At 45.5% G+C, this 12,500-nt stretch overlaps 1 long non-coding RNA gene across 1 annotated transcript in view; it reads left to right on the top strand.

Annotated features, from left to right (window-relative positions):
• LOC116222443 overlaps positions 1-12,500 on the top strand; it is a 148,011-nt gene that overhangs the window by 50,929 nt on the left and 84,582 nt on the right. Inside the window, exon 3 of the long non-coding RNA XR_004164656.2 lies at positions 5,096-5,177. This is a non-coding gene — a long non-coding RNA (uncharacterized LOC116222443). The remainder of the gene's footprint in view (positions 1-5,095; positions 5,178-12,500) is intronic.

Here is a 12,500-nt window from a genome sequence, read left to right on the forward strand (position 1 = left end):
CACACACACACACACACAGACACACACAGACACACTTATGCATACACATACACTCACACACAGAGGGAGAGAGAGAGACCCACGTACACAAACACACACACAAAGTAACTGTCCAACACAGCAGGGTTTCTCAGGTCTCTTTTAGGTCTAACTTCAAACCGACTTTCATAAGATGGCACTGGTGCAGTACAGTGCATTTTGAAACCCTTTTCCCCATTTCACTTCTGTTTGCCTTCCACTGTCTGGTTTCGGTGGCAGTCAGTCAGGTGACTCTGGTGTGTGTGTGCCCGCTCACAGATCACAGACAAAACACACACACACTTACCAAAAACTCACTGGCACTGGGATCTGGACAGCAACAGCACAGCTATTTGATCAAGTTCACAGATAAAAGAGACAGAGTTTACACTGCAGATGACATATTACCTCCTGTCATGTCATGGCTGCCGGTGGACATAAATGTAGAGTTGTTAGAAAGGTGGGAACAAGACATCCATCATGACTTTATACTGACAACAAAGATAGACAGAGATGTGACAGACGAAACGCCTGAAAGACAGCAGATATGATGAACCCATAGAGAAAGGGGGAAAAAAAAAGAGCTGTACAGTACAGTATGTGTCTTAATGCTTGCCACATTCCCTCTTTCGGAAGAAGGTGTAATTACCCTGACGGTATTCCAGGCCAGCATTCCCGTGTCCCAGCCCCTTGGGCCCTTCTCGTCTGCGTCCATGTCCACAGCCCAGCCAGCTGGCCTCCCCAAACGCTCTCAGGTACGGGCTCCCCTAATAGTCCCACCACAAGGGAAGATGAAAGAGCAGGAAACTGCTGCCAGGAGCATGGAGGAAATACTTCAAGAAGAGAGAGAGAGAGAGAGAGAGAGAGAGAAGAGGCGGAGGAGGAGAGAGAGAGAGAGAGAGAGAGTGCTCGAGAGTGGTGAATAGAAATGCTAATTAATGTCCATAAAGCCTACAGTGAATTGGACTATGGAAATGGGGGCAGATTTTGCTCTGTGTAGAGGACAGCGCCGTCGGACCAGTGTGGAGAGCCAAGCCCGCTTCTCTTCTCTTCTCAGTCGCCTGAAAGAGATAGAAAAGACTGGTTAATCTCCTCGCCGCTGCCTTGATTCTTTTGGGGCGAGGAATGTGGGAGCACACCAACAGAAAAACAAATTAATGTTTGTGTGTGGGGAGATGTCATGTATGCTGGGTGGAATGATTGAGATAGACTTTCTTTCTGTGTATTTATTCATTCATTTGGTCAGTTTACTAGTTACATAGTTATTTGTATGTTTGACTCTGTTGGATTTCTTGGTTCACAAAATGAGATGGATTGAACCCATTGCAATAATTGATATGATTTTAAGATGTAACAGCAGTCCAGAAATGGATAACTGGGTTATGCGATTTCAAATGAACATATATACAAAAAATATTACCAATTACCAAGGACCATTGAGAAGCCTGGTGTTTTAGACCAGTGTGTCAGAACTGGGCTTAGATTTGCTGTTTTTGTTTTGGAACAAAAGCTAAATATCGTCGCTGAAAGCAATATCAACAGTTTCCAAGAGAAAAGAGAAAAAAGAAAAGGAAATGCAAGAAGCACTCAGGCTGTTAATAGCAACATACTATTGTTCTTAAGGGGAAAAAAGTGTTTACACCAGTTGACCTGCAACCACATAAAATGGTCATCAAAGCCTTTCAATTATAGCGGGGAGCCATTTTGTCATTAAAATTAGCACCAGCCTTAACTTCCCTATGAGATAAGCTTTCAAATGAAATGGACGTCTGTTTTGCCATCTCCTTACATATTCAATATGTTACGTTCTGTTAAAAGAAAAAGAGAGAGAGAGAGAAAAAGGCAGGAGAGGGTGGGGTGGGGTGGGTACATGAGTGTAAGAGTGTCTTTGGTTTCCTGGTGTGTGTGTGTCACTGATGAAGAGAGACTGAAAGGTGTGTCCACACAGCCTTGCATACCCAGAACCCAGAACAGAGCTGGGAGACAGGAATACAGACGTTCCCCGATGGCTCGGCCCAAGCCATCCTCAGGAAAACAGGAATTCCCACAAGCTGGATAAACAAGCCGGAGAGAGAGAGAGAGAGAGAGAGAGAGAGAGAGAGAGAGAGAGAGAGAGAGAGAGAAAGAGAGAAAGAGAGAGCGAGCGAGAGAGAGAGAGAGAGAGACACAAAAAAGAAAGAAGTAGTGGGCCGTGATAAAGGAGCCCTATCTGTTGCTACTCAACGGGAACATTCTCAGGCCTCAAATCAGTCTTGTCATGGATATCATCCAATTTATCCTGTCCACTCAGAGAACAGCCTGTTTCTTATGACAAGAGACCATTCATTAAATATCATAAGGTGCCATTAGATTGCAGCAAGAGAGTGAGAGAGAAAGAAAGGAGGGAAAGAAAGAGAGAGAGAGAGAGAATGACAGAGGGTGAGAAAGATATAGAGTAAGAGAGAGAGAGAGAGAGAGAGAAGGGGGATGGGTCCAGACATTTTATATGACTTTGTTACCTCAGCTTGTTTTCACAGTCCAGCCCTTGTCACACTGCAGAACAGTCTGGAAGCAGGCAGAAATATTATGCCTGTGATGTTTCTTTTGAGACAATGTGTAGTCACCGACCACTGCCATGAGAATTCAGGCCATGTTTGTCTTAATGGATTTGGGCAGCTGCTGGGATGAATGAGGGGGCGAACTACAGCAAGCAAACATTTGCACTTCTTTTTTTTTTTATTTGGTTTCTCGTTTGCTTCCATTTCACTTTGCAAAGCAGAGCACATAAATCTGAGAGGACTGTCTCAGACATGCAAGCTGTAGAGATGGAACCCAGGGCTGGGCTTCTTATTGTGTAAGTGTGTGTGTGTGCGGGTGTGTGTGTGTGTGTGTGTTCAATTGTGGGTGTGTGTGCTTGCACTTTTCCTTGTGTGCTTTTGGGAAAGAATATTGTGTGAATGTATGCCTGTGTGTATGTTGTTGCTCTCTTTCTGTATGTGTGTATGTGTGTGTGTGTGTGTGTGTGTGTGTGTGTGTGTGTATGTGTGTGATGTGTGTGTGTGTGTGTGTGTGTGTGTGTGTGTGTGTGTGTGTGTGTGTGTGTGTGTGTGTGTGATGTGTGTGTGTGTGTGTGTGAGAGAGTGAGCAAGTGACTGAAGAGATACATGGCCTGGCCAATCCACTGGCGGGTCACGTCACTAAAACGCTTCAGTGGCAGAGAATGAAAGGATGTAATTCCTGCAGTGAAGTGGAGTCTGACTCTCGCCGTAAATGACTTCCTATCCATTGTTCTGGTTTCAAAGGGAATTAAAGGCAGTGGTCAGACACGGCTGGTAATAGGCCCGCTGAACAATGGGCAGGTGGACGGCCCACAGCAACAGATGCAAAAAGCCTCAGCCCCACACATGCACAACACGTAGAGGAGAGGAGAGGAGAGGAGGATATGCTATCCATATGGCATCCATACATTCCTATAGTCCTGCGGGCGGGCGGAAACCCAAACACTAAGTTTGATGAAATTCTTTGAGCTGCGATTCTTCTCTCTAGCTCTCTTTCTCTCACGTTGTTTTTGCTCTTTCTTTCTCTTTTGTTCACAGTCCATCGTTCCCTTTAGCCTGCGCTGCACACACGCTCGCTCACGCTCACACACACACACACACACACACACACACACACACACACACACACACACACACACACTCATGACTCTCATGTGTCATTCGGAGTCAAACTCTGTAACCCAAGTCAGTCCCCAGTGCATAGAGGGGAGAGATGCCACCACACACAGCTGCACGTGATTGACTGATTGGGAATTTGGCTGGATTTTTGGTGGTTGGCTCTCATATTGATAAGCACAAGGAGACCAGGAGGAACCTCCCCAAAAAAAAATCAATGAGCTAATAAAACAAATCAATGGATGAAACCAAAGAAAAAGTGAGGTCATTAATTTGCTGAGACAGGAGGATCCCGCTAGCCACACACATTGATTAGAACCAGGCGCTATGGAGAGGCTCGGGAAGGATCATATTTCAGAGAGAGAGATACAACATGGGGGGAGAAAAGAGTATTTTTAGAGTGCCACCTCCACCACTTTTCCTGAAACTAGCCATCCTGCCTGCTATTGAAACACATATTTACAGTCTGGCTCCTTTTTGCATAAGACCCAATCAATACCTTGGCAGAGTAATATCATGCATGCAACAGTTCTGGTCCTGCTTTTGTTATGCAGAAGTGAATGCTAAGTAGCCCAGAGAGGAGGGCTTGTTGCTGGCCAGAGTGGCAGAGGACAAAAGGGTGATTATGATATTATGTATGGCTGGAACACAGGGGTCAGGGTAAAAGGGGAAAGGTCAGAGCTTTGGCGAGCATTGAATAGAAGGTTCCCCCCGGCAGATCAATACAATTATTGTTAGTGACGATTATGATTGCAATCAATACCATTGTGGTAAATGATTTTCACCGGAGCCTCTGTAAATGGACAGCTGGGAGCTGGAATGAAATAGGGTTTTAAACGGATCAATAAATTACCAATGAATTAGTAAATATGCAATGTGTGCTTCATCGTAGCAAAAAAAAAAAATCATCTTTACTGAACACAATCCCATATTTCTAATACTATACATATACATATATATATATATATATATTGTATATATACTGTATGTATGTTTATATATTCAGTTTTTAGTCATTCAGATTTTGTCAATTTGTGCGACACTAACCCCCATGAGGAATTTCCTTTATTCTCTTTCCACCAAATCCATTTGTCATGACATCTATGTGTTGAGCATGTCAGCCTGGATTAAGAGCATTGTGTGTGTGTGTGTGTGTGTGTGTGTGTGTGTATCAATGTATGTGTGTGTGTCTGGGTGTGTGTACAGATGGCCTCTGTCTGACTCCTCCAGACCTCTGGGTGAACTGAGAGTAAAGCTGGGCTAATCCTGTTCCTTGAAGCCCTCGAAAATCTGCTCCCCACCGACGCACCTGCACCCCAACCTGCACCCCCTCAGGAGGGCTCATAGAGAGAACTCTTACCATCCTCTCTCTCTCTCTCTCTCTCTCTCTCTCTCTCTCTGTCTCTCTCTCTCTCTCCTTACAGTCATCGTGGAGGAAGCGTGCCATGGTGCCACATACTCCAGCTCATCCCACCACCCAAACAAGCAGCTTTTTTATCACAGAAGGTAAAATTGAGCACTTTCATTGTGACTGTGTATGTCTGAGCACCGGCTAGTTTCGTTTTATGTGGATGGTTTTAGGCTGAAGTGAGAGCTGAAATGAATAACACCCTCTATGCTACGAGACACAAAGGTGCACACAAACACAAAATGTGCATGAGTGCGTGCACACACACACACACACACACACACACACACACAGATAGATAGAGAGAGAGAGAGAGAGAGAGGTGCAATGAATTTGAGTTCAAGCAAAGGGAGTAGAGCAATCTGTGATATTTTACTTGAGTCAAGTCTCTCTGTGATGCTGCAGACACAGCATCCCCTCTCCCTACAACAGAGAGAGAGAGGGGGAAAAAAACGTTATGTGAGATTGACGACTTAAATACTTCATCAATCAATGCTCCAGCCAATGTGTTGTTTTGTGATTGGTGGAGAGTTCAGGCAATCCATCTTTCCCCCCACCAGTAAAAAAAAAAGGCGCTTTCAAGATTCCTCTCAGGTAGGCGCTGTTATTTCTTTATTTCTCCCTTTTAACCCACGCTGGAGACAGGCTCGCGAGCCGCACGCGGTCACCTGTCATCATTGTCCCCGTGACACGTCTGTCGGTGATCCCGCTGCACACTGCAAAAAACTCCAAGTCCCATCATGCCTCATCCGGCCAGGCAGGAGTCACATCCGGCTGTAGTCATTTTGAAAGAGACACTCATGTCCAGTGGGATGTCCACTCCAGTGAAGGTACGCTGTATCAAAATGTGTATTTGCGAATGAAGTAGTATATGCTCTAATTCCTGACATAGGTGAGAGCACTTCAGGGACGCCACATTTCCTTTTCTGTTGGAGGTGTGCGCAGTCAGAGCCTCAGGCAGGAGCTCTTTAACTGATTCTTGAGGTCAGTAGACATGTGGTTTCGGGCGCGTGATCAAATTTGTTTAGGACAAAACCAATACAGGTCCACCACATCCATTTGTCATGACATCTATGTGTTGAGCATTGTCAGTCTAGATTAAGAGCATCGTGTGTGTGTGTGTGTGTGTGTGTGTGTGTGTGTGTGTGTGTGTGTGTGTGTGATACAGGTTTTTCTTCCATTGTTTTCACTACACTCTAAATAGGGTCTAAGTCATGTTAGTACACACAATCCTGAATGCACACAATGCACGTAATTGAACACCCATGCAGAAGTACTCATGCCGACCGACATATGCAAGGAAATCATTTAAAAATTCAAATAGAGAGCGATCATCTCCAGCTCCCATACTGACTGTGGATCAGCTGTGGCTATTACTGCGGCACCCGCTCTCTCTCTCTCTCTCTCTCAGCAGCTGAGGGCAGATTAACTATCGCTGCTGAATAATATTAGTTTTTTCAGCCACGCGTTCGGTTTGTGGCACCTCCGCCTCCTTCCCCAGCCTTCTCCGTCAGGGTTTCCTGCGGTCGTAGTATTCCTGAAGCCCCTCGGCTCGCTTAATTAAAATACATCCTTTTTCGGGCTCCCCTAGAGTCCCGCCAAAGAATAACTAGGCAAGGGGGTTAGCTTTATTTAGTTCCTTGAGGAATTAGCCAGTGTTGTGTCAAGCAGCCACTTGCAGCTAAATCAACATGGCCCAGGAGAGAGAGATAGAGAGACAGAACAAGGGAGGAAGAGAGAGAGAAATAGAGAGTATGACAGTGTGTGTACGTGTGTGTGAGAGAGATAATTAGTAAGAAATAGAGAGCTAGGAGCAGTGAGAGAGGGAGAGAGAGAGAGACAGAGATAGAGAGAGAGAGGGAGAGGGAGAGGGAGAGGGAGAGGGAGAGAGAGAGAGCTGTCACCTAAAGCTTGAGGTTTATATTCAGTGTGACTCTCTCATTCCTGCAAAGTGCTTCAAGATAAGCTGAGAGCTTGCACTGAAAATCCTCCCCTCTTATCCCCAAATCCAACATGAAATGCTGTCAGATGTACTGTAATCCAGGGAATTTGGACTGAGTGATGACAAGCACGTGTGTGTGTGTGTGTGTGTGTGTGTGTGTGTGTGTGTGTGTGTGTGTGTGTGTGTGTGTGAGAGAGAGAGAAAGAGAGACAGCCTTGGATGAATTGCTGTGTCAAAGACTACCTGACTCCCTATGTGGACTCACAGTGTGTCAGCAAAATGCCTTTTGTGTGTGTGTGTGTGTGTGTGTCCAGTTTTGACATCATCGCTATGCAACCAAAAGGACACTACAGAGACAGCGTTTTATTTACACTGAATACCTATCCTTTCCTTTCCTTCTTTAGTTCTTCCAGCGTGTACTCTCTTTCCCTACACACGGCATACATAGTACCTCTATACTTCTATTTGCTGCATTCAAATAGGCTGCACACACATGCTTAGCATTATACATTTAGTGCACCTTAAAGCTTAATGAGAGAGATGATGGTGGACGATCATCTAAATTATGGGTGGTGGTGGTGGTGTGTGTGTGTGTGTGTGTGTGTGTGTGTGTTGGGGGGGGGGGGGGTGAATGAGGATACCTACTTATTTTCCTTTTCTTTCTACAATAAATAGCTGTGAGGCAAAGGCAGAAATTAGAGTTATGGCACTGGGCTGTGCTTCAGTGCACATTCTTATTAGCGCGCGTGAGAAGCTGTATGGAATAATGACGGGGAAATTGTAAGCTTGTATGCATTATAATTAGGGCCATCGCAGGAAGCAGTAATCCAGAAGCCATTCTTAAAAGGAAGCGCTGGCCTCCATGGGCTGGCTGCCTCCCCGCACAGCTGATCCACTGAGGGTGTGTGTGTGTGTGTGTGTGTGTGTGTGTGTGTGTGTGTGAGTGGTGTGTGTGTGGGGGGGGGGGGGTGATGATCGGCAGCAGCCGACAGATGCAAGCCATCCTGTCATAGAATTTGACCTGAAATGTGTACACATAAACAAACACATTCAGAAAGACACGCAAATGTGCACACACACGTTGCATGTGTTTGCCTATGCACAACTAAGCACAGAGGCACAATTAAATACATTTATAAAGACACACATATATTCTGCATATTCAATCTGCAGTTACAGTGGGGATGCTTACAATGCCGCCCACTCAGCCCAGTTTCTTTTCATGTGAAAAAGAAGTATTATGATTTACAAGGGACTAGGGAAGAGTACATTTGTTTGTCTTCAGTCACGCTTGATTCATGTTTGCTAAAAAAAAAATCATTTCAAAGCCAAACGCTAGCGCTATTGACGTTAATTAGCAATGTCGCTGATGGACACGGGTCAAGGCCCTCAGCCCACTGGCCTGTAGTGGGGAGGGCAAAGGTCAAGCCTCTGGTATGACATTGTATAAACAGTCATCTACCGACCGCAAACCAATCAATCCCTTTAAACACCATCCACTTCCTGCCTGTGCCTCCCCTCTGGGGTCAGAGGTCACCTGATAGTGAGGCAGTCTGGACACTCAGTGGGCAGGGACTGGACACATGGTCCATTTTATGGTTTGGATCTGGTGTCTTCTTGGTGGAGGGACCTTTCTCATTTCTTCTTCACAGCTATAAGCAGGGACTTGATAGTTTAGGCAGTTTTGCTGACCCTAAGCCTTAGTGTGACAACAACAGTCAGGAAAACGGCATGTTCAGTCTGTTTCTGTGAGTGGTGAAAAAGATAGGCAGTCAAGCCAGCAGGCATGCCTCAGTGTATGCCTACCCATAACCCCATAGCCTAGCCCGCTCCTCAGCCTTGCCCCACTCTTCACTGAAACAACACAACGCATATGGCAGGGGAGTGACAGTTTAGGGGGCGACTATGCTAACGCTAACCCTCATAAATATATGAGCTCACAAACGCTTAGAGCCTGGGGGCACCCCGTTCACCTGCATCCAAGGGGAGCACTTACTCCTGATCCCCAAAAGCACCTTCACCTCCTTGGGGGCCTCTGCACACACACACACACACACACACACACACACACACACACACACACACACACACACACACACACACACACACACACACACACACACACACACACACACACACACATACACACACACAGGCTCCGGATTTTGGGGGAAGCCAGCTGTCAAAGTTAGCACACAAAAGAGGCAGGCAGAGGCTACTGGCTCAGCCGGTTGCTGGGTCTCTCTCATCCATTCTCTTACTGTTCTCTTGCTCTACCACTGTTCCTTTTCAATCTCTGTCTGTCTCTCTCTCTCTCTCTCTCTCTCTCTCTCTCTCTCTCTCTCCCTCGCGCTCGCTCTCTCTCTCTCTCTCTCTCTCTCTCTCTCTCTCTCTCTCTCTCTCTCCCTCCCTCGCACACTCTCTCTCTCTCTCTCCCAACACTAACACCCCTTTCCCATTCACATCTGTTCACTAACTGACTTCTCAGCTCAAGATCTCAATAAATAATTCACAGGGTAAATATCCTCTGTAATGTAACAAACAGGCAGATGGTGGCAATAATTGGCTTATTATCAGTGCAGCAATTATATTTTCAAAACTGAAAAAAAAGTGATATGCTTTGCAAATATTTTTGTCAAGAATTGTATTTACAAGATGACAAAGATTAAAGAAAAATTCATTCAGAATTCATTGAAGGACAAATTCACTTGAAGGGTGGATTTGTCAAGTGAAATTGATCATTACAAATTATGTTTACTGTACAAATAGTAAGTTTTGTATGTACAAAACATACAATTTGTACAGTAAACATAATTTTTACAGTAAAGCCTGCTGTCACATATATTCTCCAATCATCCAGAAAGGAACAGAGATATAGAAAGAGCAACAAGAAAACAAATATACGATCCGTTAGAACAGGCATCAGAAATGAGTTGGATGGGAGAGTGCAAAAAGAGAATGACGGAGAAAAAAAAAAGCTCCAGGAATTAAATTACCAGTCCCCTCTCTCATTATCATTTGACTGCCTTTTATGGCCCACCAGTTAGAGATGATGTTCCCATGACCCTTCACAATACAGAGACATATTATTCAATGCCAGCTGTATGAAATTCCTGCAAATAAAACCTTTGTCCTCGACAACGGCTAATTATTTGACAGATTGGAACCCCCCCCCCTTTGGTTCAGGTTACAGTGTGGAGTGGCCTGGGGTTCAACCCCCCCTCCCATCCGCCACCTCCCCCCCCCCCCCCCCCCCCCATCCCCCTAGAGAGAGGGCCCACTTTGACTAAATCCCATGGGGCCCCATTCTTTTCAGGAGATTATATTTTTCACCCACCACCCCCCCCCCCCCCCCTTCCTCTGAGCCCCCCCCCATCCATCCAAAGAGAGAGAGAAGAGAGGAGGAGGAGGAGGAGGAGAGGGGAAGGCTGTGTGTGTTTGTGTGTGTGTGCACTGAGGGTCTGTGTGTCAGTGACAGCAGTCATCTTGGAGTTTAAAGGGTGTTCTCAAGCAGAAATATTTAATCTTCCCCACAAAACACGAGCAGTGGGGGAGGGAGAGGGGAAAAGCTGTTCTGAGTTTACTTTTCAGCGTGGGTCAAATCTGCCACCAGAAAAAAACAATATATGCGAAAGGGAAAAAGAAAACCTAAAGAGTACGATGAAGTGACTCTCCCCGGCATGTGTTAATCCCATTTTTAGGAGTTTCTTAGGAGTTCTTAAAATTTTCTTTTTTTTGTTTTTTATCTGAACTGAATAAAAAAGATAAATAGAAGATAAAATAGCCTAAGCAAATGTCATGAGTCTCAAAAGTCTTAATATTACTTGTAATCTTGGAATGAATGAATTCTGGGACATCATCCACCTATGTGGAGTATGTTAATTGACATTTAATTTAGCTTGATTGATGAGAGTAATATTGTACAAATGAAATGTTTCTACTGTATTTTGTACATTCTACAATCTCCTCTTAGAGCACGGCAACTTGGCATTAAACAAAGAGCACTGTAGCCTGCAATAACAGCTGTGGAGGCACATCATAAGATCGGATGTAAAACCAGAAACAGAGACAAATAAAGTCAAAGATGCATCTTTTCAACCAGTGCAGCGATCTGTTCAGCTCTAGGCATATCAAACATTCCATTAGCCCTGCTCTCTTTACCCAGTAGCCTCCAGCTTCCAACCCCGCAGTCAGCCACACAGACATTACATAACCGCCCAGCCCGCTCTGCCTTGCGCTGTAGTCACCCCCGAGACCTGCTGCAGCCACGCTCTGACAAGCTTCTCATATCCACGCCGGCTTGAAGCGTAACAAGCCGAGGCCGGTGGCGGCATCATACGCGGCAGAGACGGGGGAACGTGACGCTGTAAATGTCAAAAGCGGGCGGCATTATGGGGAGGTGGGTGACCTCCTCGGCGCCGATGCACAAGTCATCTGTAATAACGCGGATCGCCCTGCCAACGGGGGCTTAGGTGGTTTGAGTCGAGAGGGAGGGAGGGAGAGACCTGATCGAAGGCCAGAGGGTCGGGGGGTTGAGAGGCGATGAGGCTCAGAGTGGCATTTTAGTGGCAGACGCTGGAGAGGCCCTTGGTGTGTGAAACACTAGGCTTTAATCTTTAGCACAGGAGACACTGCCTAGAGACAGCTGCAGATGAGGGACTTACTTCACCCGAGGTGTTCTGGGGGGGGTATCTCTGAGCTGTAACTGGACAGTATGCAAAGCTTATCATGGAAAATATACACATGCCAAATGAATGATAATAATACATTTACATTAAAATGTAAAGCTTGTACTTCATTACTTTTGTCATTCTTAAGTTTATGCCGTGTGTCATTGTATTTGTGTATGATTTAATTTTTAGTTTATTCTGATTTCGAAATAAGTCAGGGTAGGGATCAACTAGAATCAGGGGCTGCTAGAATAAATGATTTTGAAAACGAAACTGTTTCAACCTTTAGTCACCCTTTAAAGGGTCAGCACACCATTTAACACTACTGTTTGTGAACCTTTAGTCACCCTTTAAAGGGTCAGCACAACATTAGTTCCTGCAGCCCGTGTGCATGTCTAGTGGTGCACATGTGCGCGAGTACCCTCTATAAATATGACTGGTGATGACGCAGGTCTCTGCCTATTCTGTTCACTCAGCACGGACTGGCTTCCATCAGTACCCCAGTTGTGTAATCCCATCGGAGAGAAGAAGCCCCAAAGAGGAACTGCCACAAACAGAATGCCCCCCCCCCAGTCTCTGTAATCACTCATTATCCATTCCATGGAAAACTCTTTCCACTGCTGCCCCCCCCCTCCCCCCCCCTCTCTCTTCTCTTGAGGTCAGTGACATAGTGACTGTGTGTTTCAATTTAAAAGTTTTTTTTTTTTTTTTTCTTCCCTATTTTACAGCTTGGTCAGTCTTTGGTTTGGTTTGAGAATGTGTCCGATCATAATGCAGTCACGGACCAAAAAGACGAGATGGAAATGTAA

This window comes from Clupea harengus, chromosome 11 (genome assembly GCF_900700415.2).
Source record: "Clupea harengus chromosome 11, Ch_v2.0.2, whole genome shotgun sequence".
NCBI lineage: Eukaryota > Metazoa > Chordata > Actinopteri > Clupeiformes > Clupeidae > Clupea > Clupea harengus.